This window comes from Canis aureus, chromosome 26 (assembly GCF_053574225.1).
Source record: "Canis aureus isolate CA01 chromosome 26, VMU_Caureus_v.1.0, whole genome shotgun sequence".
NCBI classification, from domain to species: domain Eukaryota; kingdom Metazoa; phylum Chordata; class Mammalia; order Carnivora; family Canidae; genus Canis; species Canis aureus.
In genome coordinates, this window is record NC_135636.1 from 4,844,970 (window position 1) to 4,870,424 (window position 25,455).

Below are 25,455 nucleotides of genomic sequence, written 5' to 3' on the forward strand. Positions count from 1 at the left end.
CTGAGTCACAGATTCCATCCTCAGAATAGTCTTTCTAAGGAAAATAACCTGAATGCTATTTTTACTAACCAATTTTTCTAGAAATAGCTGAGAGTCCCTAAGCCAACTCTCTGCTGCCTTACACATACCAAGTATTTTACTTCTCTTCATAAAGAGTAGCTCAAAATATGCAATCAATTTAATAATTCCCAATGATGGTTTTATCTGCAGTAATATGTATATTACTTGCTAGAATTTACTTAATAAAAAATTGGATAAAAATTGTAATTATTAGCACTTAAATACTCAGAATCTTTAACTCTTTAATGACCATGAGACCACCGACAGCTGGCCATACTTACATTGTCATCACCAGTTTTTTTTAACCATTTAACTTTCTTTACTGAAAACCAATATTCAAGAAAGATGAACCCTCAATGCATCCTCTTATACTGACCAACGTAACTAAGTACAAATGAAGTCAATGGTGTACTCTGTTAGCATGCTGTGCTGTGTGTCAAGAAAACAAGCCCTCCCCCGCCTGAGCTCTGGCCCCCTGGCAAACACAGATAAATGATTGTGCACTGCGCTACGATACCGTTAGGTGAGAGCTTTGGTTCATGCAGTCGGCTGCCAGAGGTCGCACTGAAACCCTGGAGCCCCAGCACCCACAGTCACCGGCGGCCAGCGCGTGGCGTCAGCCGTGCTCCTTCCACAACACCAGATGAATACTGTGGTCGGGCATGCTGATGGCGAAGACCAGGCCCTTGTCATTGTGCCCATCCAGTCCATTGAGCCAGGACGCTTCGCCGCCAGGAAGCTCGAGCCTCTCTTTGATTTCCAGTACTCTGGCAGGGGCCAGCGGCCTTGTTCATTTTAGCCATTCTGACAGATGTGAGATGGTATCTCATTGTGGGTTTTGTTTAGTTTTGTATTTTCCTGATAATGAGTGGTGTGGAGCATTTTTTATCATGTGTCTGTTCTCCGCGTGTAGGATTTTTTGGAGAAATGTCTGTTCATGTCTTCCACCCATTCCTTCGCTGGATACTTGTTTTGAGTGTAGACTTCCATAGTTCTTTATAGATCTTAGATACTAGCCTTTTGTCTCATATGTCATTTGCAAATGCCTTCTCCCATTTTGTAGGTTGCTTCTTAGTTTTATGGACTTTTTCCTTTGCTTTTGAACTTGATGAAGTCCCAGTAGTTCAGTTTTTCTCTTGTTTCCCTTGCTTTTATAGACATGTCTTGCATAAGTCGCTATGGCCAAGATCAAAGAAGTTGTTGCCTGTGTTTTTCTCTAGGATTGTGATGGATTGCTATTTAACCTTTAGGTCTTTCATCCATTTTGAGTTTATCTTTGTGTGTGGTGTAAGAGAATGGTTCAGTTGAGTTCTTCTGCATGTGGCTGTCCAATTTGTTGAAGAGACTGTACTTTTTCCAGCGGATATTCTTTTCTGCTTTGTCGAAGATTAGTTGACCATAGAGTTGAGGGTCCATTTCTGAGTTCTCTAGTCCATTCCTTGATCAATGTGTCTGTTTTTGTGCCAGTATGATAACATTTTGATGATGACAGCTTTGTCTATGACATACAGAAAAAACCTTAGACAAAATACAGCCTGAAATCCAGACATTGTGATATAACCTGCTTTTGATTTCTTTTTCAACATTCCTATGGCTAATTGGGGTCTTTTCCAGTTCCATGCAAATCCTAGAGTTATTTATTTATGTTCTGTGAAAAATGTCAAGGGTATTTTGATAGGGACTACTTTGAAAGGGTACATTGCTTGGGTATCATGGACATTTTCACAATATTGATTCTTCAAATCTTTGAACATGCAGTGTTAATATATGTCTTTGCTCTTCCACAATTTCTTTCATAGGTATTCTGTAGTTTTTAGTTACAGATCCTTTACCTCTTTCATTATGTTTATTCCTAGGTATTTTATGTTTTATGGTGCAATTTTAAGTAGGATCAACCCTAAATTTCCCTTTTTTCAATATTTGTAGACAATCAGTTATAACTGATTTCTCTGCATTGATTTTTCATCCTGCCACATTGCTGAATTACAGTATGAGTCCTAGCAAAGTTGCAAACTCTTGGGATTTCCACATAAAGTATCATGTCATCTGAGAAAAGTGCGATTGTGACTTCACTCAGGCTCACATTGTGGCCTGGTTCAGGTGGCCAATCACCATGCAGTTCAGGTGGCCAATGTCAGACGGCTTTCTTAGTGACCCTCTTGATATCGTTGCCTGGAATCCATGCTTAAACGGAAAACAGAGGAGGTGGAGGCAAGATGGTGGAAGAGTAGGGTCCCCAAATTACCTGTCCATTCCCAATTACCCAATAAATTTCAAATCATCCTGAATACCTAGGAATTCAGCCTGAGATTTAAGGAGAGAGCAGCTGGAATGCTACAGTGAGAGAAGAGTTCACGCTTCTATCAAGTATAACATTTTTGGCCACTCTGCACTGAGCAAAATGACTAGAAGAAAAACCTTACATCAAAGGAAAGAATCAGAAACAGTCCCTCTCCCACAGAGTTACAAAATTTGGGTTACAATTCAATGTCAGAAAGCCAATTCAGAAGCACAAGTATAAAGCTACTGGTGGCTCTAGAAAAAAGCAAAAAGGATTCAAGAGACTTCGTGACTGCAGAATTTAGATCTAATCAGGCCGAAATTAAAAATCACTTAAATGAGTTGCAATCCATACTAGAGGTCCTAACGATGAGGGTTAATGAGGTAAAAGAACGAGTGAGTAACATAGAAGACAAGGCAAGGAGGGAAACTGAGGAAAAAAGACACAAACAACTAAAAGATCATGAGGATATCTTAAGGGAAATAAATGACAGCCTCAGAAGGAAAAAAATCTATGTTTACCTGGGGTTCCCGAGGGTGCCAAAAGGGACAGAGGTCCAGAATACGTATTTCAACAAATCAGAGCTGAAAGCATCCCTAATTTGGGGAGGGAAACAGGCATTCAGATCCAGAAATAGAGAAACCCCCCTTAAAATCAATAAAAACGACTCAACACCTCGACGTTTAATAGTGAAACTTGCAAATTCCAAAGATAAAGAGAAGATCTTTAAAGCAGCAAGAGACAAGAAACTTGTAACTTTTATGGGGAGAAGTATTAGCACAACAGCAGACCTCTCCACAGAGACCTGGCAGGCTACGAACGGCTGGCAGGATATATTCAGGGTACTAAATGAGAAGAACATGCAGCCAAGAATACTGTATCCAGCAAGGCTCTCATTCAGAACAGAAGGAGAGATAAAGAGCTTCCAAGATAGGCAGAAACCGAAAGAATATGTGATCATGAAGCCAGCTCTGCAAGAAACACTAAGGAGGAGTATGTAATAGAGGAAGTCCAGAGGAACAATCCACAACAGGGACTGAACAGGTATCATTGATGACACTAAATACATATCTTTACGTTGTAGCTCTGCATGTGAATGGGCCTAACGACCTCAGCAAAAGGTGCAGCTGCAGTTACAGACTGGATAAAAGAGGAAAACCCACCTATGTGCTGTATACAAGAGACTCATTTTACACATAAGGACACCTACAGCCTGAAAATAAAAGGTTGGAGAACTGCGTACCATTCCAATGGTCCTCAAAAGAAACAGGCGTAGCCATTCTTAGATCAGATAAACTAAAGTTTATCCCAAACCCTGTAATAAGAGATGAAGAGGGACACTATATCATACTTAAAGGATCTATCCAACAAGATGACCTAACAATCATCAATATGCATGCCCCGAATGCGGGAGCTGCCAAGTATAGCAATTAATAACCAAAGTTAAGACATGCTTAGATAATAATACACATATACGTGGTGACTTGAAAGTAGCACTTTCTACAATCGACAGGATTTCTAAGCACAACATCTCCAAAGAAACAAGAGCTTTAAATGATACACTGGACCAGATGGATTTCGCAGATATTGACAGAACTTTCTATGCAAACACAATTGTATACACATTCTTCTCAAGTGGACATGGAACTTTCTCCAGATTAGACAACATACTGGGACACTAATCAGGTCTTAACCGACACCCAAAGTTTGGGATCGTCCCCTGCATATTTTCAGACCATAATGCTTTGAAATTAGAACTAAATCACAAGAAGTAGTTTAGAAGGATTTTAATCACATGAAGGTTAAGAAACATCCTGCTAAAAGATGAAAAGGTCAAGCAAGAAATTAGAGAGGAATTATAAAGTTTCATGGAAAATAATGAGAATGAATATACAACCGTTCAAAATCTTTGGGATACACAACAAGCAGTCCTGAGGGAGAAATACATCACAATACAAGTATCCATCCAAAAACTGGAAAGAACTGAAATACAAAAGCGAACCTTGCACCTAAAGGAGCTGGAGAAAAAACAGCAAATAGATCCTATACCCAGCAGAAGAAGAGTATAATATAGATTCGAGCAGAACTCAATAAAGTAGAGTCCAGAATAACTGTGGAATGGATCAACAAAGTCAGGAGTTGGTTCTTTGAAAGAATTAATGATATAGATAAACCATTAGCTAACCTTATTAAAAAGAAGAGAGAGAGGACTCACTAAAATCATGAATGAGAAAGGAGAGATCACCACCAACACCACAAATGATGTTAAAAACTTATGAGCAAAAAAAAAAAAAAAAAAAAGTCTGGAAAACCACACACTACCAAAACTGCAACAGGAAGATGTGGTTTATGTATGCAATGGATAGTACTCAGCCATTAGAAACAACAAATACCCACCATGTGCTTCAATGTGGATGGAACCAGAGGGTATTTTGCTGAGTGAAATAAGTCAATCAGAGAAGGACAAACATTATATGGTCTCATTCATTTGGGGAATATAAAAAATAGTGGAAGGGAATAAAGGGGAAATGAGAAAAATAAGTGGGAAATATCAGAAAGGGAGAATAAGAAAGACTCCTAACTCCAGGAAACGAACTAGGGGTGGTGGAAGGGGACATGTGCAGGGGGTGGGGGTGACTGGGTGACGGGCACTGAGGTGGGCACTGATGGAATAGGCACTGGGTGCTATTCTATATGTTGGCAAATTGAAATAATGAATGAGAAAGGGGAGATCACTATCAACATCAAGGAAATACAAACAATTTAAAAACATATTATGAACAATTATACACCAATAAATTAGACAATCTATTAGAAATGGACACATTTCTGGAAAGCCACAAACTATCAAAACTGGAACAGGAAGAAATAAAAAACCTGAAGAGGCCAATAACCAGAAAAGAAATTGAAGGAGTCATAAAAAAACCCCCAAGACACAAAAGTCCAGGGCCAGATGGCTTCCCAGGGGAATTCTATCAAACGTTTAAAGAAGAAAACATACCTATTCTACTAAAGCTGTTTGGAAAGATAGAAAGAGATGGAGTACTTCCAACTTCGTTCTATGAGTCCAGCATCACCTTAATTCCAAAACCAGACAAAGACCCCACCAAAAAGAATGACAGACCAATATCCCTAATGAACGAGGATGCAAAAATTCTCCACAAGATATTAGCCAATAGGATACTAAAATACATTAAGAAGACTATTCACCATGACGAAGTAGGATTTTTCCCCGGGACACAAGGCTGGTTCAACACTTGTAAAACAATCAATGTGATTCATCATATCAGCAAGGGAAAAACCAAGAACCATATGATCCTCTCATTAGATGCAGAGAGAGCATTTGACAAAATACAGCATCCATTCCTGATCGAAACTCTTCAGAGTGTAGGGATAGAGGGAACATTCCTCAGCATCTTAAAAGTCATCTTTGAAAAGCCCACAGCAAATATCATTCTCAATGGGGAAGCACTGGGAGCCTTTCCCCTAAGATCAGGAACAAGACAGGGATGTCCACTCTCACCACAGCTATTCAACAGAGTACTAGAAGTCCTTGCCTCAGCAATCAGACAACAAAAAGAAATAAAAGGCATTCAGATTGGCAAAGAAGAAGTCACACTCTCCCTCTTCACCAATGACATGATACTCTAGATGGAAAACCCAAAAGACTCCACCCCAAGATTGGTAGAACTCATACAGCAGTGTGACAGGATACAAAATCAATGCCCAGAATTTGGTGGGGACAGGTAATTTTGGGATTCTACTCTTCTGCCATCTTGCAGACAGCCTTGTCTCTGTCTTTTGATTACCTTATTCCCTTTCTATTTACGCAAATATTTTATTTTATATTATTTTTGTTTTACTTTTTAAAAATTTGAATTCAATCTGCCAGCATATCATACACCAATAGTTTCAGATGTAGGATGATTTTGTCCCTACTGAGCTGGGGCAGGCAGCTCCTGGTCTGAGGGCCCGTGTTCCAATGCCCCCAACATGTCCAGTGATGTGGTGGCTCCTTCTCCCAGGACTTACTTGTTTCATGAAATCCCCTCTCTGCCGGGTGCCTGGAGGCACTGCAGACATTGTACACATGGGGGTGGACTGGAGGAAGACACTGCAGTCATTGTACACATGGGGGTGGACCAGAGGTGTAGGGCACTCATGTCTCCTGTGCTGAGCTGCGTTGGAGAACTCCAGAGAAGCAGGGAGTGCCCTGGGCTCCCGCAGGACATGGACTCGCAGCTTTCCTGTGTTGAGCCCTGGGTTGACCCCAGAGGTGTCGGAGAGATTTTCCCCCTCTGTCTGAGTATCCAGGGTACCGATTCACAGTGTCCCGCTCCCAGAGGCTACATGGGAATATGTCCGTGAGCAGCCAGGCCAACCTCACAGTGGGATATGGGACCAGGAGTCGCCTGCTGTGGGTTCGTGGACTCTCTGGACCGCAGAGGGGCATGAAGGGAGGTGCAAACATCCAGGTGGAGCCCAAAGAGTTGGAGAGAGGCCTGGGGCATGAGGGGTAAACAGGGGGCTTGCCATGGGCAGGGGCAGAAAACAGGGCAGAGAACCTTAGGGAGAGTAGCGAGATCTGTGCCTGAAGTGCCATCTCTGTTGTCATAGGGGAGTGCGTGGTTGCCATGCTTTTATAACAGCCAAGGTGCATCAGAGTGCCCTTCTGTGATGTCACCAACATGCCCGTCCAATCAGGCAGGCTCCTTGGGTGGCCTGGTTCAGGTGGCCAATCACCATGCAGCTCAGGTGGCCGATGTCAGATAGCTTTCTCAGTGACCCAGCTGATATCACTGCCTAGAAACCATGTTTAAATGGAAAACAGAGAAGGAGGGGACAAGATGGTCAAAGAGTAGTGTCCCCAGTCACCTGTCCACACCAAATTACCTAGATAACTTTCTTTTTTTATATAATTATTTTATATTGGTGTTCAATTTGCCAACATATAGAATAACCTCCAGTGCTCATCCCATCCAGTGCTCCCCTCAGTGCCCGCCACCCAGTCACCCCCACACCCATCCACCTCCCCTTCAACCACCCCTAGTTTGTTTCCCAATTAGGAAATCTCATGTTATGTCTCCCTTTCTGATAATTCCCACTCATTTTTCTCTATTCCCCTTTATTCCCTTTCACTACTTTCACTATTTTTTATATTCCCCAAATGAATGAGCCCATATGTTTGTCCTTCTCCAATTGTCTTATTTCATGCAGCATAATACCCTCCAGTTCCATCCAAGTTGAAGGAAATGGTGGGTATTTTTTATTTCATATGGCTAAGTAATATTCCATTGTATACATAAACCACATCTTCTTTATCCATTCATCTTTCATTGGATCAAGGCTCCTTCCACAGTTTGGCTATTGTGGACACTGCTGCTATAAACATCGGGTGCAGGTGTCCCGGCGTTTCACTGCATCTGTATCTTTGGGGTAAATACTCAGCAGTGCAATTGCTGGGTCGTAGGGCATGTCTATTTTTTACTCTTTGGGAACCTCCACACAGTTTTCCAGAGTGGCTGCACCAGTTCACATTCCCACCAACAGTGCATGAGGGTTCCCCTTTCTCCACATCCTCTCCAACATTTGTTGTTTCCTACTGTGTTAATTGTCCCCATTCTCACTGGTGTGAGGTGGTATCTCAATGTCAAATTGATTTGGATTTCCCTGACCCCAAGTGATGCAGAGCATTTTCTCATGCTTCTTGGCATGTCTATGTCTTCCTCTGTGAGATTTCTGTTCATATCTTTTGTCCATTTAACGTTTAGATTGTTTGTTTCCTTGCTGTTGATTATGATAAGTTCCTTATAGATCTTGGAAACTAACCCTTTATCTGATATGTCATTTGCAAATATCTTCTCCCATTCTGTAGGTTGTCTTTTAGCTGTGTTGACTTGTATCTTATGCTGTGCAAAAGCCTTTATTTTGAGGCAGTCCCAATAGTTCATTTTTGCTTTTGTTTCTCTTGCCTTTGTGGATGTATCTTGCAAGAAGTTACTGTGGCTACAAAAAGGGTGTTGCCTGTGTTCTCCTCTAGGATTTGGATGGATTCTTGTCTCACATTTAGATCTTTCATCCATTTTGAGTTTCTCTTTGTGTATGGTGCAAGAGAGTGCTCTAGTTTCATTCTTCTGCATGTGGATGTCCAATTTTCTCAGCATCATTCATTGAAGGAACTGTCTTTTCCAGGGGACAGTCTTTCCTCCTTTGTCAAATATTAGTTGAACATAAAGTTGAGGGTCCAATTCTGGATTCTCTATTCTGTTCCGTTGATCTATGTGTCTGTATTTGCCAGTACCACATGGTCTTGATGACCACAACTTGGGAGTACAACCTGAAATCTGGCATTGTGATGCCCCCAGATATGGTTTTCTTTTTTAAAATTCCCCTGGCTATTCGGGGTCTTTCCTGATTCCACACAAATCTTAAAATAATTTGTTCTAACTCTCTGAAGAAAGTCCATGGTATTTTGATAGGGATTGCATTAAACGTGTAAATTGCCCTGGGTAACATCGGCATTTTCACAATATTAATTCTGCCAATCCATGAGCATGGAATATTTTTCCATCTCTTTGTGTCTTCCTCAATTTCTTTCAGAAGTGTTCTATAGTTTTTAGGGTATAGATCCTTTACCTCTTTGGTTAGGTTTATTCCTAGGTATCTTATGCTTTTGGGTGCAATTGTAAATGGGATTGAATCCTTAATTTTTCTTTCTTCAGTCTCATTGTTAGTGTAGAGAAATGCCACTGATTTCTGGGCATTGATTTTGTATCCTGCCACGCTACCAAATTGTTGTATGACTTCTAGCAATCTTGGGGTGGAGGTTTTTGGGTTTTCTATGTAGAGTATCATGTCATCGGCGAAGAGGGAGAGTTTGACTTCTTCTTTGCCAATTTGAATGCCTTTAATGTCTTTTTGTTGTCTTATTGCTGAGGCTAGGACTTCCAGTACTATGTTGAATACCAGTGGTGAGAGTGGACATCCCTGTCTTGTTCCTTATCTTAAGGGAAAGGCTCCCAGTGCTTCCCCATTGAGAATGATATTTGCTGTGGGCTTTTCAAAGATGACTTTTAAGATGTTGAGGAATGTTCCCTCTATCCCTATGCTCTGAAGAGTTTTGATAAGGAATGGATGCTGTATTTTGTCAAATGCTCTCTCTGCATCTAATGAGAGGATCATATGGTTCTTGGTTTTTCTCTTGCTGATATGATGAATCACATTGATTGTTTTACGAGTGTTGAACCAGTCTTGCATCCCGGGGATAAATCCTACTTGGTCATGGTGAATAGTTTTCTTAATGCATTGTTGGATCCTATTGGTAGTATCTTCTTGAGAATTTTTGCATCCATGTTCATCAGAGATATTGGTCTATAATTCTCCTTTTTGGTGGGGTCTTTCTCTGGTTTTGGAATTAAGGTGATGCTGGCTTCATAGAACGAAGTTGGAAGTACTCCAACTCTTTATATCTTTCCAAACAGCTGTAGTAGAATAGGTATGCGTTCTTCTTGAAATGTTTGATTGAATTCCCTTGGGAATCCATCTGGCCCTGGACTTTTGTGTCTTGGGAGGTTTTTGATGACTGCTTCAATTTCCTCCTTTGTTATTGGCCTGTTCAGGTTTTCTATTTCTTCCTGTTCCAGTTTTGGTAGTTTGTGGCTCTCCAGAAATGCTTCCATTTCTTCTAGATTGCCAAATTTATTGGTGTATAGCTGTTCATAATATGTTTTTAAAATCGTTTGTATTTCCTTGGTGTTGGTAGTGATCTCTCCTTTCTCATTCATGATTTTATTAATTTGAATATCCTCTCTCTTCTTTTTAATAAGGCTGGCTAATGGTTTATCTATCTTATTAATTCTTTCAAAGAACCAACTTCTGATTTGTTGATCTGTTCCACAGTTCTTCTGGTCTCGATTTCATTGAGTTCTGCTCGAATCTTTATTAACTCCCTTCTTCTCTTGGGTGTAGGATCTATTTGCTGTTTTTTCTCTAGCTCCTTTAGGTGTAAGGTTAGCTTTTGTATTTGAGTTCTTTCCAGTTTTTGAATGGATGCTTCTTTTGTGATATATTTCTCCCTAAGGAAGTCTTTTGCTGTATCCCAAAGATTTTGAATGGTTGTATCTTCATTCTCATTAGTTTCCATGAATTTTTTTAAATTCTTCCATAATTTCCTGGTTGACCTTTTCATCTTTTAGCAGGATGGTCCTTAACCCCCACGTGTTTGAAGTCCTTCCAAACGTCTTGTTGTGATTTCATTCTAATTTCAAGGCATTATGGTCTGAGAATATGCAGGGGACGATCCCAATCTTTTGCTATAGGTTCAAACCTGATTTGTGACCCAGTATGCAGTCTATTCAGGAGAAAGTTCCATGTGCACTTGAGAAGAATGTGTATTCAGTTGAGTTTGGATGTAAAGTTCTGTAGATATCTGTGAAATCCATCTGGTCCAGTGTATCATTTAAAGCTCTCGTTTCTTTGGAGACGTTGTGTTTAGAAGACCTATCGAGTGTAGAAAGCACTAGATTGAAGTCACCAAGTATAAGTGTATTATTATCTAAGTATGTCTTAACTTGGTTATTAATTGATTGATATATTTTACAGCTCCCATATTCAGAGCACATATATTGATGACTATTAAGTCCTCTTGTTGGATAGATCCTTTAAGTATAATATAGTGTCCCTCTTCATCTCTCACTACAGTCTTCGGGATAAATTTATTTATCTGATATAAGCATGGCTGCACCTGGTTTCTTTTGAGGACCATTTGAATGGTAAATGGTTCTCCAACCTTTTATTTTCAGGCTCTAGGTGTCCTTTTGTCTAAAATGAGTCTTTTGTAGACAGCAAATAGATGGGTCCTGCTTTTTTATCCAGTCTGACACCCTGCTCCTTTTGAGGGGGTCATTAAGCCCATTCACTTTCAGAGTTACTATTGAAAGACATGAGTTTAGTGTCATCATGATATCTATTCAGTCCTTGTTTTTGTGGATTGTTCCACTGAACTTCTTCTTAAAGGGGGAATTTTAAGAGTCCCCCTTAAAATTTCTTGCAGAGCTGGTTTGGAGGTCACATATTCTTTCAGTTGCTGCCTGTCTTGGAAGCTCTTTATCTCTCCTTCCATTTTGAATGAGAGCCTTGGTGGATAAAGTATTCTTGGTTGCATGTTCTCTCATTTAGGACCCTGAATATATTCTGCCAGCCCCTTCTGGTCTTCCAGGTCTCTGTGCAGAAGTCTGCTGTTACCATAATTCTCCTCCCCATAAAAGTCAGGGATTTCTTGTCTCTTGCTGCTTTAAGGATCTTCTCTTTATCTTTGGAATATGCAAGCTTAACTGTTAAATGTAGATATGTTGAACGGTTTTATTGATATTGGGTGGGGGATCTCTCTATTTCCTGGATCTGAATGCCTGTGTCCCTTCCCAAATTAGGAAAGTTTTCACCTATGATTTGTTCAAATATATATTCTTGACCTCTGTCCCTTTTGGCGCCCTAGGGAATCCCAATTAAACATATGTTTTTCTTCCTCAGGCTGTCTTTTATTTTACTTAATCTATCCTCATGGTCTTTTAATTGTTTGTCTCTTTTTTCCTCAGTTTCCCTCTTTGCCATCAACTTGTCTTCTATGTCAATCACTTGTTCTTCCACCTCGTTAACCCTCATCTTTAGGACTTGTAGTTTGGATTACATCTCATTCAATTGATTTTTTATTTCTGCCTGATTAGACCTAAATTCTAGATCAGTCATGATGTCTCCTGAGTCCTTTATGTTTTTTTCTAGAGCAACCAGTAGCTTTATAAGAGTTCTTCTGAATTGGCTTTCTGACATTGAATTGTAATACAAATTTTGTAACTGTATGGGAGAGAGGACTGTTTCTGGTTCTTTCTTTCTTTCTTTCTTTTTTTATAAAGATTTTATTTATTTATTTATTCATAGAGACACAGAGAGAGAATGAGAGGCAGAGACACAGGCAGAGGTAGAAGCAGGCTCCATGCAGAGAGCCCGACATGGGACTCGATCCAGGGGCCTGATGTGGGACTCTATCCAGGGTCTCCAAGATCATGCCCTGGGCTGCAGGCGGCACTAAACCACTGCACCACCGGGGCTGCCTCTGGTACTTTCTTATGGTGAGTTTTTCCTTCTAGTCATTTTTCTTAGTGCAGAGTGGCTAAAAACAAGTTGTATTGTGAAAAGGAGAAAAAGGAAGAAGAGAAAGAAGGAAAGAAAAGGAGAAAAAGAAAAATGAAAAAAAGAAGAAAAGAAAAAAACAGGGGGGTGAGCAAACAGAAATAAAAAAAAACAAAAACAAAAAAAGGGGAGGGAGTATCCTCTTATTCTGTATACTGTAATTCCTTCGACTTTCCCCTGGAACTTGCCGGTGCTGCTTGGTCAATAATTTGTTTTTCTCCTCTCCGTCTAGCTGGTCTTCTGGGGGAGGGGCCTGCTGTGCTGATTTTAAGGTGTTAGCACTTGGGGGAGCTGCTCAGCCCCCTGCCTGGTGCAGGGCTTAGTGAAAGATGTTTAAGCTGTTTATCCAGTGAGGCCACTGTGAGGCTCAGTGGGGTTGTTTATCCTGTGGGGGCCCAGGAGGAACAACAGTGGCAGCAGCCAGCTCTGGAGCCCTGCATTCAGCTCCTGCAATAACTATGGAGCTCTCAGTCTACAGGGACCTGGATGCTCCGGGGATGGGGCCGCTGATCTGCTCAGCTTGGGGCAGGAGTGTCCCTGCTGTTCTGTGCCCTCCTTGCTTCTGCCTGTCCCGAAGGGAGCGCCAGATCCTGGGCTGTGCCTTACTGTAGTCTTCCAGCTGTTCTCTCTTTAAATCTCAGGCCAAATTCGTAGGTTTTCAGGATGGTTTGAAAGTTATCTAGGTAGATTGGTAGGGACTGGAGATTTTGTGTTCCTATTCTTCTGGCATCTTGCTGACAGCCTTGTCTCTCATTATTTTGGTTTCCTATTTTCCCATTCTATTTACACAAATATGTTATTTTATCATATTTTTATTTTACTTTTTAAAAATTTGAATTCATTTTGCCAGCATATAATAAACCATTAGTTTCAGATGTAGTGATCAATAATTTACCATTTGTGGGTAAATCCCAGTGCTCATCACAAAACGTGCCCTTCTTAATGCCCCCCTCTCACCTCCCCTCTAGCGACCCTCAGTTTATTTCGCAGAGTTAAGTGTCTCTCATGGGTTTTCTGTCTCTCTCTCATAACTTCCCATTCAATTTTCCCTCCTTTCCCCTGTAATTGTGTGCAATGTTTCTTATATTTCACATATGAATCAAACCATATGATAATTGTCTTTCAGTGACTGAGTTATTTCACTCACGGACTAATAGCCTCTAGTTCCATCCGTGTCGATAGAAGTGATAAAAATTCATCCTTTCTAAAGGCCGAGTAATATCCCATTGGATCTATAGACCATATCTTCTTTATCCATTCATCTGGCGATGGATATCTGAGCTCCTTCCACATTTTGACCATTGTGGGCATTGCTGCTGTGAACACTGGTGTTCGGGTGCCCCTTCTTTTCACTACCTCTGTATCTTGGTGGTAAATACCCAGTAGTGCAACTGCTGGGTCATAGGGTATCTCTGCTTTTAAGTTCTTGAGGAACCTGCACACTTTTCAAGAGTGCCTGCATGACTTTGCATTCCCACCAACAGTGCAAGAGGGTTCCCCTTTCTCCAAATCCTGGTCAACGTTTGTTGTTTCCTGTCTTGTTCATTTTAGCCACTCTGACACATGTGAGGTGGTATCTCATTGTGGGTTTGTTTTGATTTGTATTTTCCTGATAATGAAAAATTTGGAGCATTATTTCTTTTGTTTGTTGGCCACGTGTAGGTCTTCTTTGGAGAAATGTCTGGTCATGTCTCTGCCCATTTCTTCACTTGATTACTTGTTTTCGGTGTTGAGTTCTTGATATAGATCTTTGATACTAACCTTTTATCTATTCTGTCATTTTCAAATGCCTTCTCCCATTTTGTAGGTTGCTTCTTAGTTTTATGGACTGCTACCTTTGCTTTTTATCTTAATGATGTCCCAATACTTCAGTTTTGCTTTTGTTTCCCTTGCTTTTACAGACATGTCTTGCATAAGTTGCTATGGCCAAGGTCAAAGAGGTTGTTGCCTGTGGTTTCCTGTAGGATTGTGATGGATTGCTATTTCACCTTTAGGTCTTTCATCCATTTTGAGTTTATCTTTGTGTGTGGTGTAAGAGAATGGTCCAGGTGCGTTCTTCTGCATGTGGCTCTCCAATTTGTTGAAGAGACTGTCGTTTTTCCAGCGGATATTCTTTTCTGCTTTGTCAAAGATTACTTGACCATAGAGTTGAGGGTCCATTTCTGGGTTCTCTATTCTGTTCCTTGAACAACGTGTCTGTTTCAGTACCAGTACGATAACATTTTGATGATGACAGCTTTGTCTATAACATGCAGAAAAAGCCTTAGACAAAATACAGCCTGAAGTCCAGAGATTGTGATATAACCAACTTTTGATTTCTTTTTCAACATTCCATGGCTAATTGGGGTCTTTTCCGGTTCCATCCAAATCTTAGAAATATTCGTTTCTGCTCTGTGGAAAAAGTCTATGGTATTTTGATAGGAACTACTTCAAAAGTGAACATGGCCCTGGGTAGCATGGACATTTTCACAATATTGATTGTTCAAATACATGAACATGGAATGTTAATGCATCTGTTTGCTCTTCCACAATTTCTTTCATAGGTGTTTTGTAGTTTTTAGTTACAGATCCTTTACTTCTTTCATTATGTTTATTCCTAGGTATTTTATGATTTCTGGTGCAATTTTAAGTAGGATCAACCCTTAAATTCTCTTTCTTCTCTATCATATTTAGTGTCTATAAATACAACTGATTTCTGTTCATTGATTTTTTTATCCTGCCACATTGCTGATTTACTGTACATGTCCTAGCAAATTTGGAAACTATTGTGTTTTCCACATAATATGTCATGTCATCTGAGACAAGTGGGATTTTGACTTCTTCTTTGCCAGTTTGAATGGCTTTTATTTCTTTTTATTTTCTGATTGATGAGGCTAGTGATTCTATTACTCTGTTGAAGAATGGTGGTGAGAGTGGGCATTCTTGTTGTGTTCCTCACCTTAGCGGAAAGGCTGTCAGTTTTTCCCATTGTGAATGATATTACCATGGGTTTCGTAGATGGCTTTTATGCTGTTAGGTCTATTCCCCCAATCACTACCCTGTGGAGACTTTTAATCAAGAAAAGGATGCTGCATTTTGTCTAAGGTTTTTTTCTCCATCAATTGAGAAGATCATAAGAGTCAGGCCTTTTCCTTTATTAATGTGATCTATCACCCTGATTGACTTACAAATGTAGAACCACCCTTGCAGTCCAGGGTTCAATCCCACATGGTCATGGTGAATAATCCTTTTGATGTACTGTTGGATTCCCTTAGTTAGTATATTGGTGATAATTTTGGCATCCATGTTCATCAGGTATATTGGTCTGTAGTTCTCCTGTTTGGTGGGATCTTTGTCTTTGGAATCAAGGTAATGCTGACTTCATAGAATGAGTTTGGAAGTTTTCCTTGCATTTCCTTGCTCTATTTGAAAGAGCTTCAATAGCTTAAGTATTATTTCTTATTCAAACGTTTGGTTGAATTCTCTGGGAGGCATTCAGCCCTGGACTATTGGTTTCTGGGAAGATATTGATGACTGCTTCAATTACTTTACTAGTTATGGATCTGTTCAGGTTTTCAATTTCTTCCTGTATCCATTCTCATAGTTTATAAACTTCCAGAAAAGCATCCATTTTTTTCCAGATTGCCTAATTTGGGGGCAATTAATTGCTCACAAGATTCTTTATAATTGTTTGCATTTATTTGGAGTTGGTTGTGATCCACCTCTTTCATTTATAATTTTATTTGTTTGGATTCTTTATCTTTTCCTTGATAAGTCCTACAAGAGTTTTCTCAATCTCATGAATTATTCCTATGCAGAGGCCAGCTTGCCCTAGTGCTGAGATATGCTGTTAGTCCAGGGGTCCAATGGCACATAGTGATCCAGGGGCCTGATTCACCTAGCCATTTCTGGGATGTGTAAACCCAAGTCCAAATCACAAGGGGAGCCCACTTACCAGGGACCTAAGTGAGTACAGCTGAGCTGTGATGTTGGTCTCCAGGTCCAAGGCATATGCTGATCCCACTGTGCAGGTGCCTCCTTTCCCAGTGATGATCTGGGATGCAGGGATCATGATTTGGAGACACTCAGCAAACCCAGTGTTCCCATGGCCCCCTTGCCTTATACTTCACTCAGCTAGAGAGCTGGTGCTATGAGATTTTGTTGTCCATCCGTGTCTGGGTGACTCAGATATCCGGGAGCTTGTGGGTTCAGAGGGTTCCCAGTCTGAGTGCTCCTGGTAGGTGCCCTGTTCTGTGGACTGAATTTCTCAGTGTCCTGCTGTGTTCGTGGGTTTGTGGTCTGTGGCTCCTGGTCAGCCAGGGATCTGGAGGATCCATTTGACCACTACTGAGCTGGGGCATGGAGCTCGTGGTCTGAGGGCCTGTGTTCCAATGTCCCCCACCATTTCCAGTGATGTGGTGACACCTTCTCCCAGGACTTACTTGTTTCTTAAAATCCCCTCTCTGCCAGGTGCTTGAGGCACTACAGACATTGTACACATGGGGGTGGAGTGGAGGTTTAGGGCATTAATGTGCCCTGTGCTGAGCTGGGTTGGAGAGATCCAGAGAAGCAGTGAGTGCCATGGGTTCCCTCAGGATGGGGGCTCACAGATTTCCTCTGTTGAGCCCAGTGTTGACCCCAGAGGTGTGGGAGAGGCTTGTCCCCTCTGCCTGAGTATTGATTCCCAGTGTCCCACTCCCACAGGCCACATGGGAATATGTCCATGAACAGCCAAGCCAACCTCACAGTTGCACATGGAACCAGGAGTCGCCTGCTGTGGGTTTGTGGACTCTCAAGAACACAGAGGGGGATGAAGAGATATTCAGGGGGAGCCCAAAGAGTTGACGAGAGGCCTGGGTCAGAAGGGGTGCAAAAAGGGCTTGCCATGAGCAGGAGCAGAAAACAGGGCAGAGAACCTGAGGGAGAGAAGGGAGATCTGTGGCTGAAGTGCCTTCTCTGTCATCACAGGGGCCTGTGGGGTTGCATGCTTTTATCAACCCAGGTGCATCAGAATGCCTTTCTGTGATGTCACCGCCATGCTGTGACCCATCATGCAGGCTCTCGGGTTGGCCTGTTTCAAGTGGCCAATCACCATGCAGCTCAGGTGGCCAATGTCAGATGACTTTCTCATTGACCCTCCTGATATCGTTGCCTAGAAACCATGCTTAAACAGAAAAGAGAGTAGGAGGGGGCAAGATGATGGAAGACCAGGGTACCCAAGTCAAATGTCCCCACCCAATTACCTGGATAACTTTCAAATCATCCTGAAAACCTAGGAATTTGGCCTGAGACTTATAGAGAGAACAGCAGGAATGCTACACTCAGAGAAGAGTTCACGCTTCTATCAAGTACAACTTGTTTTTGGCCACTCTGCACTGAGCAAAATGACTAGAAGGAAAACCTCTCCTCAAAAGAAAGAATCAGAAACAGTCCTCTCTCCCATAGTGTTACAAAATTTGGGTTACATTTCAATGTCAGAAAGCCAATTCAGAAGCACTATTCTAAAGCTACTGGTGGCTCTCGAAAAAAGCATGAAGGATTCAAGAGACTTCATGACTGGAGAATTTAGATCTAATCAAGCCAAAATTAAAAATCAATTAAATGAGATGCAATCCAAACCAGATGAGGGTTAACAGGGTAGAAGAACGAATGAGTGACATATAAGACCTGTTGATGGCAAGGAGGGAAACTGATAAAGAGAAAAATGACTAAAAGATCATGAGGATACATTAGTGGAAATAAATGACAGCCTCAGAAGGGAAAATCTAGGTTTACCTGGGGCTCCCGAGTGTGCCAAAAGGGACAGTGGTCCAGAAGATGTATTTGAACAAATCATAGCTGAAAACTTCCCTAATTTGGAGAGGGAAACAGGCACTTAGATCCAGGAAATAGAGAGACCCCCCCCAAAATAAATAAAAACCACCCAACACCTTGACATTTAATAGTGAAACTTGCAAATTCCCCACATAATCAGAAGATCCTTAAAGCAGCAAGAGACAAGAAATCTCTAAATTTTGTGGGGAGAAGTATTAGCATGACAGCAGACTTCTCCACAGAGACCTGGCAGGCCAGAAAGGGCTGGCAGGATATAGTCATGGTCTTAAATAAGAAGAACATGCAGCCAAGAATAATGTATCTAGCAAGGCTCTCATTCAGAATAGAAGGAGAGATAAAGAGCTTCCAAGATAGGCAGAAACTGAAAGAATATGTGACCACGAAGCCAGCTCTGGTAGAAATACTGAGAGGAATTCTGTAATAGAGGAAGTTGAAGGGAACAATCCACAAAAACAGAGATTGAGTAGGTTTTTCTAAGCAAAACATCTCCAAAGAAACAAGAGCTTTAAATGTTACACTGGACCACATGGATTTCACAGATATTTACAGAACTTTCCATCCAAACACCATTGAATCCACATTCTTCTCAAGTGCACATGGAACTTTCTCCAGATTAGACAACATACTGGATCACAAATCTGGTATAAACCAACACCCAAAGATTGGTATTGTCCCCTGCATATTTTCAGATCATAATGCTTTGAAATTAGAACTAAATCACAAGAAGTTTGGAAGGATTTCAAACACGTGGAGGTTAAGGACCATCCTGCTAAAAGATGAAAGGGTCAACCAGGAAATTAAGTAAGAATTGAAAGGATTCATGGAAACTAATGAGAATGAAGATACAAACATTCAAAATCTTTGGGATACAGCAAAAGCAGTCTTCAGGGGGAAATACATCGCAATACGCCGGGACACCTGCACCCTGATGTTTATAGCAGCAATGTCCACAATAGCTAAACTGTGGAAGGAGCCTCGGTGTCCATCGAAAGATGAATGAATAAAGAAGACGTGGTTTATGTATGCAATGGAATATCACTCAGCCATTAGAAATGACAAATACCCACCATTTCCTTTGATGTGGATGGAACTGGAGGGTATTATGCTGAGTGAAGTAAGTCAATCAGAGAAGGACAAACATTATATATTCTCATTCATTTGGGGAATACAAATAATAATGAAAGGGAATAGAAGGGAACGGAGAAGAAATGGGTAGGAAACATCAGAAAGGGAGACAGAACATAAAGACTCCTAAATCTGGGAAACGAACTAGGAGTGGTAGAAGGGGAGGAGGGCAGGGTGACGGGCACTGAGGGGGGGCACTTGACAGGATGAGCACTGGGTGTTATTCTGTATGTTGGCAAATTGAACACCAATAAAAAATAAATTTATTATTCAAAAAAAACCCCCACAAAATCTTTGGGATACAGCAAAAGCAGTCCTGAGGGGGAAATACATTGCAATACAGGCATGCATCCATGCAAGTCTTGGAAAGAACTCAAATACAAAAGTGAAGCTTGCACCTGAAGGCCCTGGAGAAAAAAAAATAAACAGCAAATAGACCCTACATCTAGCAGAAGAAGAGAGTTAATAAAATTTCCGTCAGAGCTCAATGAAATAGAGCCCGGAAGAAATGTGGAAGAGATGAACAATGCCAGGAATTGGTTCTTTGAAAGATTTTATAAGGACACCGAGGCTCCTTCCACAGTTTGGCGTTTGTGGACATTGCATCTATAAACATCAGTGTGCAGGTGTCTGAGCATTACATTGCATCTGTATCTTTGGGGTAAATCACCGGCAGTGCAGCTGCTGGGTCATAGCAGAGATCTATTTTTCACTCTTTGGGGAACCTCCACACAGTTTTCCAGAGTGGCTGCACCAGTTCACATTCCCACCAACAGTGCAGGAGAGTTCCCCTTTCTCCTAATCCTCTCTAACATTTGTGGTTTCCTGCTTTGTTAATTTTCCCCATTCTAACTGGTGTGAATGGTTTCTCATTGTGGTTTTGATGTGTATTTCCCTGATGGCAAGTGATGCGGAGCATTTCCTCATGTGCTTGTTGGCCATGTCTATGTCTTCCTCTGTGAGATTTCTCTTCATGTCTTTTGCCCATTTCAGGATTGGATTGTTTATTTCTTTCGTGTTGAGTTTAATAAGTTCTTTATAAAACTTGGAAACTAGCCCTTTATCTTCGACAAATACCCACCATTTACTTCGACATGGATGGAACTGGAGGGTAGTATGCAGAGTGAAATAAGTCAATCAGAGAAGGACAAACATTGTATGGTCTGATTCATTTGGGGAATGTAAAAAAATAGTGAAAGGGAATAAAGGGGAAAGGAGAACAAATGAGTGGGAAATATCAGAAAGGGAGACAGAACATAAGAGAATCCTAACTCTGGGAAATGAACTAGGGGTGGTGGAAGGGGAAGTGGGTGGGATGTGAGGGTGACTGGGTGACAGGCACTGAGGGGGGCACTTGCTGGGATGAGCACTGGGTGTTATTCTATATGTTGGCAAATTGAACACCAATAAAAAATAAATTAATTATTTAATAAATAAATAAATAAAACTTCAAAGGTAAAAAAAAAGAAAGAATTAATAAGATTGATAAATCATTCACCTGCCTTATTAAAAGGTAGAGGGAAAGCAGTCAATTTATTAAAAACATGAAGGAGAAAGGAGAGATCACCAGCAACATCAAAAATTACAAACGGCTTAAAAACTTATTATGAGCATATATATGCCAATAAATTAGGCAATTTACAAGAAATGGACACATTTCTGGAAAACTGCAAACTACCAAAACTGGAACAGGAAGAAATAGAAAAGCTGAACAAGTTGCTTACCAGGAAGGAAATTGAAGCAGTCCTCAAAACCTTGGAAGGCACAAAAAACCAGGGCCAGAGGGCTTCCCAGGGACATTCTATCAAACGTTTCAAGAAGAAACCATACTGATTCTCCTAAAGATGTTCCGAAAGATAATAAGAGATGGAGCACTTCCAAACTCGTTCTATGAGGTCAACATCACTTTAATTTCAAAACCAGACGAGACCCCACCAAAATGGAGAATTACAGACCAATATTCCTGATGAACACGGATGCAAAAATTCTCAACAAGATACTAGCCAGGAGGATCGAACGATACATTAAGAAGATTACTCACCATGACCAAGTGGGATTTATCCCCGGGATTCAAGGCTGGTTCAACACTCATAAAACAAACAATTTAATTGATCGTATCAGCAAGAGAAAAAAATGAGAACCATCGGACCGTCTCAATAGATGCAGAGAACGCATTTGACAAGATACTTCATCCATTGCTGACCAAAACTCTTGAGAGTGTAGGGATAGAGGGAACATTCCTCAGCATCTTAAAAGCCATCTACGAAAAGCCCACAGGCAATATTCTCAATGGGGAAACACTGAGAGCCTTTCCCTTAGGATCAGGAACAAGACATGGATGACCAGTCTCACCACTGTTATGCAACAGAGTACTAGAAGTCCTAGCCTGAGCAATCAGGCAACAAAAAGAAATGAAGGGCATTCAAATTGACAAAAAACAAGTCAAACTCTCCCTCTTGGTAGATGACATCATACTGTACCTAGAAAACCCAGGAGACTCCACCCCAAGATTGTAAGAACTCATACAGCCATTTGGCAGTGTGGCAGGATAAAAAAAATCAATTCCCAGAAGTCAGTGGCATTTCTATACACTAACAGTGAGACTGAAGAAAGATAAATTAAGGAGTCAATCCCATTTACAGTTGCACCCAGAAGCATGAGATAGATAGGAATAAACCTAACCAAAGAGGTAAAGGATCTATACCTTAAAAACTACAGGACACTTCTGAAAGAAATTGAGGAAGACCCCAAGAGATGGAAAAATATTCCATGCTCATGGATTGGAAGAATTAATATTGTGAATATGTCAATGCTACCCAGGCAATTTACACATTTAATGCAATCCCGATCAAAATACCTTGGACTTTCTTCAGAGAGTTGGCACAAATCACTTACGATTTGTGTGGAATCACAAAACATCCCAAATATCAAGGGAATATTAAAAATGAAAAACAGAGCCGGGGGCATCACAATACCAGATATCACCTTTTACTACAAAGCGGTCGTCATCAAGACAGTGTGGTACCGGCACAAAAGTAGACACATAGATCAATGGAGCAGAATAAAGAATCCAGAAATGGACCTTCAACTCTATGGTCAACTGATATTTGATAAAGCAGTAAAGACTATCCACTGGAAAAAAGACAGTGTGTTCAAAAGTGGTGATGGGAAAATTGCACATCCACATGCAGAAGAAGGAAACTAGACCATTGTCTTACACCATGCCCAAAGATAAACTCAAAATGGATGAAAGATCTAAATGTGAGACTAGAAGCCATCATGGATTCCAAAGAAACACCATTTTTGACCTTGGTCACAGCAGCTTCTTGTAAGATACATCTGGAAAGGCAAGGGTAACAAAAGAAAAAAGGAACTAATTCCCAATAGTTCAAGATAAAAAGCTCCTGCACATCAAAAGAAACTGTCAACAAAACTAAAATACAAACTACAGAATGGGAGAATATATTTGCAAATAACGTATCAAATAAAGGGCTAGTATCCAAGATCTCTAAAGAACTTATTAAACTCTAGAGCAAAGAAACAAACAGTCCAATCATGAAATGGTCAAAAGACATGAACAGAAATTTCACAGAGGGAGACATAGACATGCCCAACAAGCACATGATAAAATGCTCTGCTTCACTTGCCATCAGGGATATACACATCAAAACCACCATGAAATACCACCTCACCCCAGGGAAAATGGTGAAAAATAATAAGACAGGAAAAAACAAATGTTGGAGAGGATGTGGAGAAAGGTGAACCCTCTTGCACTGTTGGAGGAAATGTGAACTGGTGCAGCCACTCTGGAAAACTTTGTGGAGGATTGTCAAAGAAAGTTAAAAATAGAACTGCCCTATGAACAAGCAATTGAACTTCTGGGGATTTACACCAAAGATACAGATGCAGAGAAACACCTGAACACCTGCCCTCCAATGTTTATAGCAGCAATGTCCACAATAGCCAAACTGTGGAAGGAGCCTCTGTGTCCATCGAAAGATGAATGGATAAAGAAGCTGTGGTCTAGGTATACAATGGAATATTACTCTGCCTTTAGAAACGACAAATACCCAACTTTGGTTTCCTTTTTTTTAAGATTTTATTTTATTTACTCATGAGAGATACAGAGCAAGAGAAAGAGGCAGAGACACAGGCAGAAGGAGAAGCAGGTTCCATGCAGGGAGCCCGAAATTGGACTCGATCCCGGGTCTTCAAGATCACGCCATGGGCTGCAGGCGGCGCTAAACCCATGCACCACCGGGCCTGCCCCCACCTTTGGTTTTGACATGGATGGAACTGGAGGGTGTTATGTTGAGTGAAATAAGTCAATCAGAGAAGGACAAACATTATATGGTCTCCTTCATTTTAGGAATATAAAACATAATGAAAGGGCATAAAGGGGAACATAGAAATTATGAGTGGGAAATACCAGAAAGGGAGTCAGAACATGAGAGACTCCTAACTCTGGGAAATGAACTAGGGGTGGTAAAAAGGGAGGTGGGCGGGGTGGGGGGAGGAACAGGGAGACAGGCACTTAGGGGACACATGATGGGATGACCACTGGATGTTATTCTATATGTTGGCAAATTGAACACCAATAAAAGTAAATTTAAAAAAAAAATTTAAAAAAGAAGATTCAGCTGTAGTGCCAGCTATGTGGCAATTCCTTGCAGGCTATGAGAAGGTTCTCCATAGGGCTATATATGTTCCAAATCTGCTCCTAATATATGATGCTGTTTCTCCCATAGTGCGCATTCACAGCTGCAGAAGTCAAGGCCTGGAACTGGGAGTGGTACTACTCACTACAACGCTTCATGATCTATTTGCAAAATGTTGACTCTCTGTTCCCACGATTTTATATTCTGCTGGCCTAGAGGTCTCAGTTACAAAGAGAGACACAAAAACAATCCCACTGATCTGGAAATTGAAACTGCTGCCTGGCCACTTTGAGCAATTCATGCCTCTGAATCAACAGGCAAGGAAGGAAGTTACTATGCTGGCTGGGGGATTAATCCCAAATACCTGGGAGAAATTGGATGAGCTCCACAATGGAGGTTAAGAAGAGCATGTGTGAAAATCAGAGGATCACTTAAGACATCTTTTTTTTTTTTTTAATTTTTATTTATTTATGATAGTTACAGAGAGAGAGAGAGGCAGAGACACAGGCAGAGGGAGAAGCAGGCTCCATGCACCGGGAGCCCGATGTGGGATTCGATCCTGGGTCTCCAGGATCACGCCCTGGGCCAAAGGCAGGCGCCAAACCGCTGTGCCACCCAGGGATCCCAAGACATCTTTTAATATTACCTTCATGTTTTCATTTTCATTTCCTTCCATGTATTTTTAAGTTAATACTTTAATTTCCTGGTTAACCCATGCATTATTAGCAGGAGGATATTCTTTAACCCTCATGTATTTGTAGTATTTCCATTTTTTTTTTTTTTTTTGTGGATGACCTTAAATTTCATACCATTGTCGTTGGAAAATATGCATGGTATAATCTTAATCTTTTTGTACTTGTTAAGGGCTGATTTGTGACGGGGTATGTGGTCTATTCTGGAGAATGTTCAATATGCACTCAAAAAGACTGTGTCTTCTGCTGTTTTAAGAAGAAATGTTCTGAATATATTTGTTAAGTTAAAAAAGAAAAAAGAAAGAAGAGAAATGACAAATACCGTCCATTTCCTTCTATGTGGATTGAACTGGAGGGTATTATGCTGAGGGAAATAAGTCAATCGGAGAACGGCAATCATTACATGGTCTCATTCATTTAGAGAATATAAAAAATAGTGAACAGGAATAAAGGAAAAAGGAGAGAAAATGAGTGGAAATATCAGTTGACGATGACAGACTATGAAAGACGCCTAACTCTGGGAAAGTATCAAGGTGTAGTGGAATGGGAGGTACTTTGGGGGTTGCAGTGACTGGATGACCGGCGCTGAGGGGGGCACTTGACCGGATGAGCTCTGGGTGATACGCTATATGTTTGCTAT

The 25,455-nt window shown here is 40.9% G+C and overlaps 1 long non-coding RNA gene across 1 annotated transcript; it reads right to left on the reverse strand.

Moving 5' to 3' along the window:
- Positions 1–1,387: 1,387 nt before the first annotated feature.
- Positions 1,388–7,010, reverse strand: LOC144297802 (uncharacterized). Its single transcript, XR_013364661.1, has 2 exons — positions 6,374–7,010; positions 1,388–2,244 (listed from the first exon to the last, which is right to left on the reverse strand). It is a non-coding gene; the product is annotated as an uncharacterized LOC144297802 (long non-coding RNA).
- Positions 7,011–25,455: the final 18,445 nt, after the last annotated feature.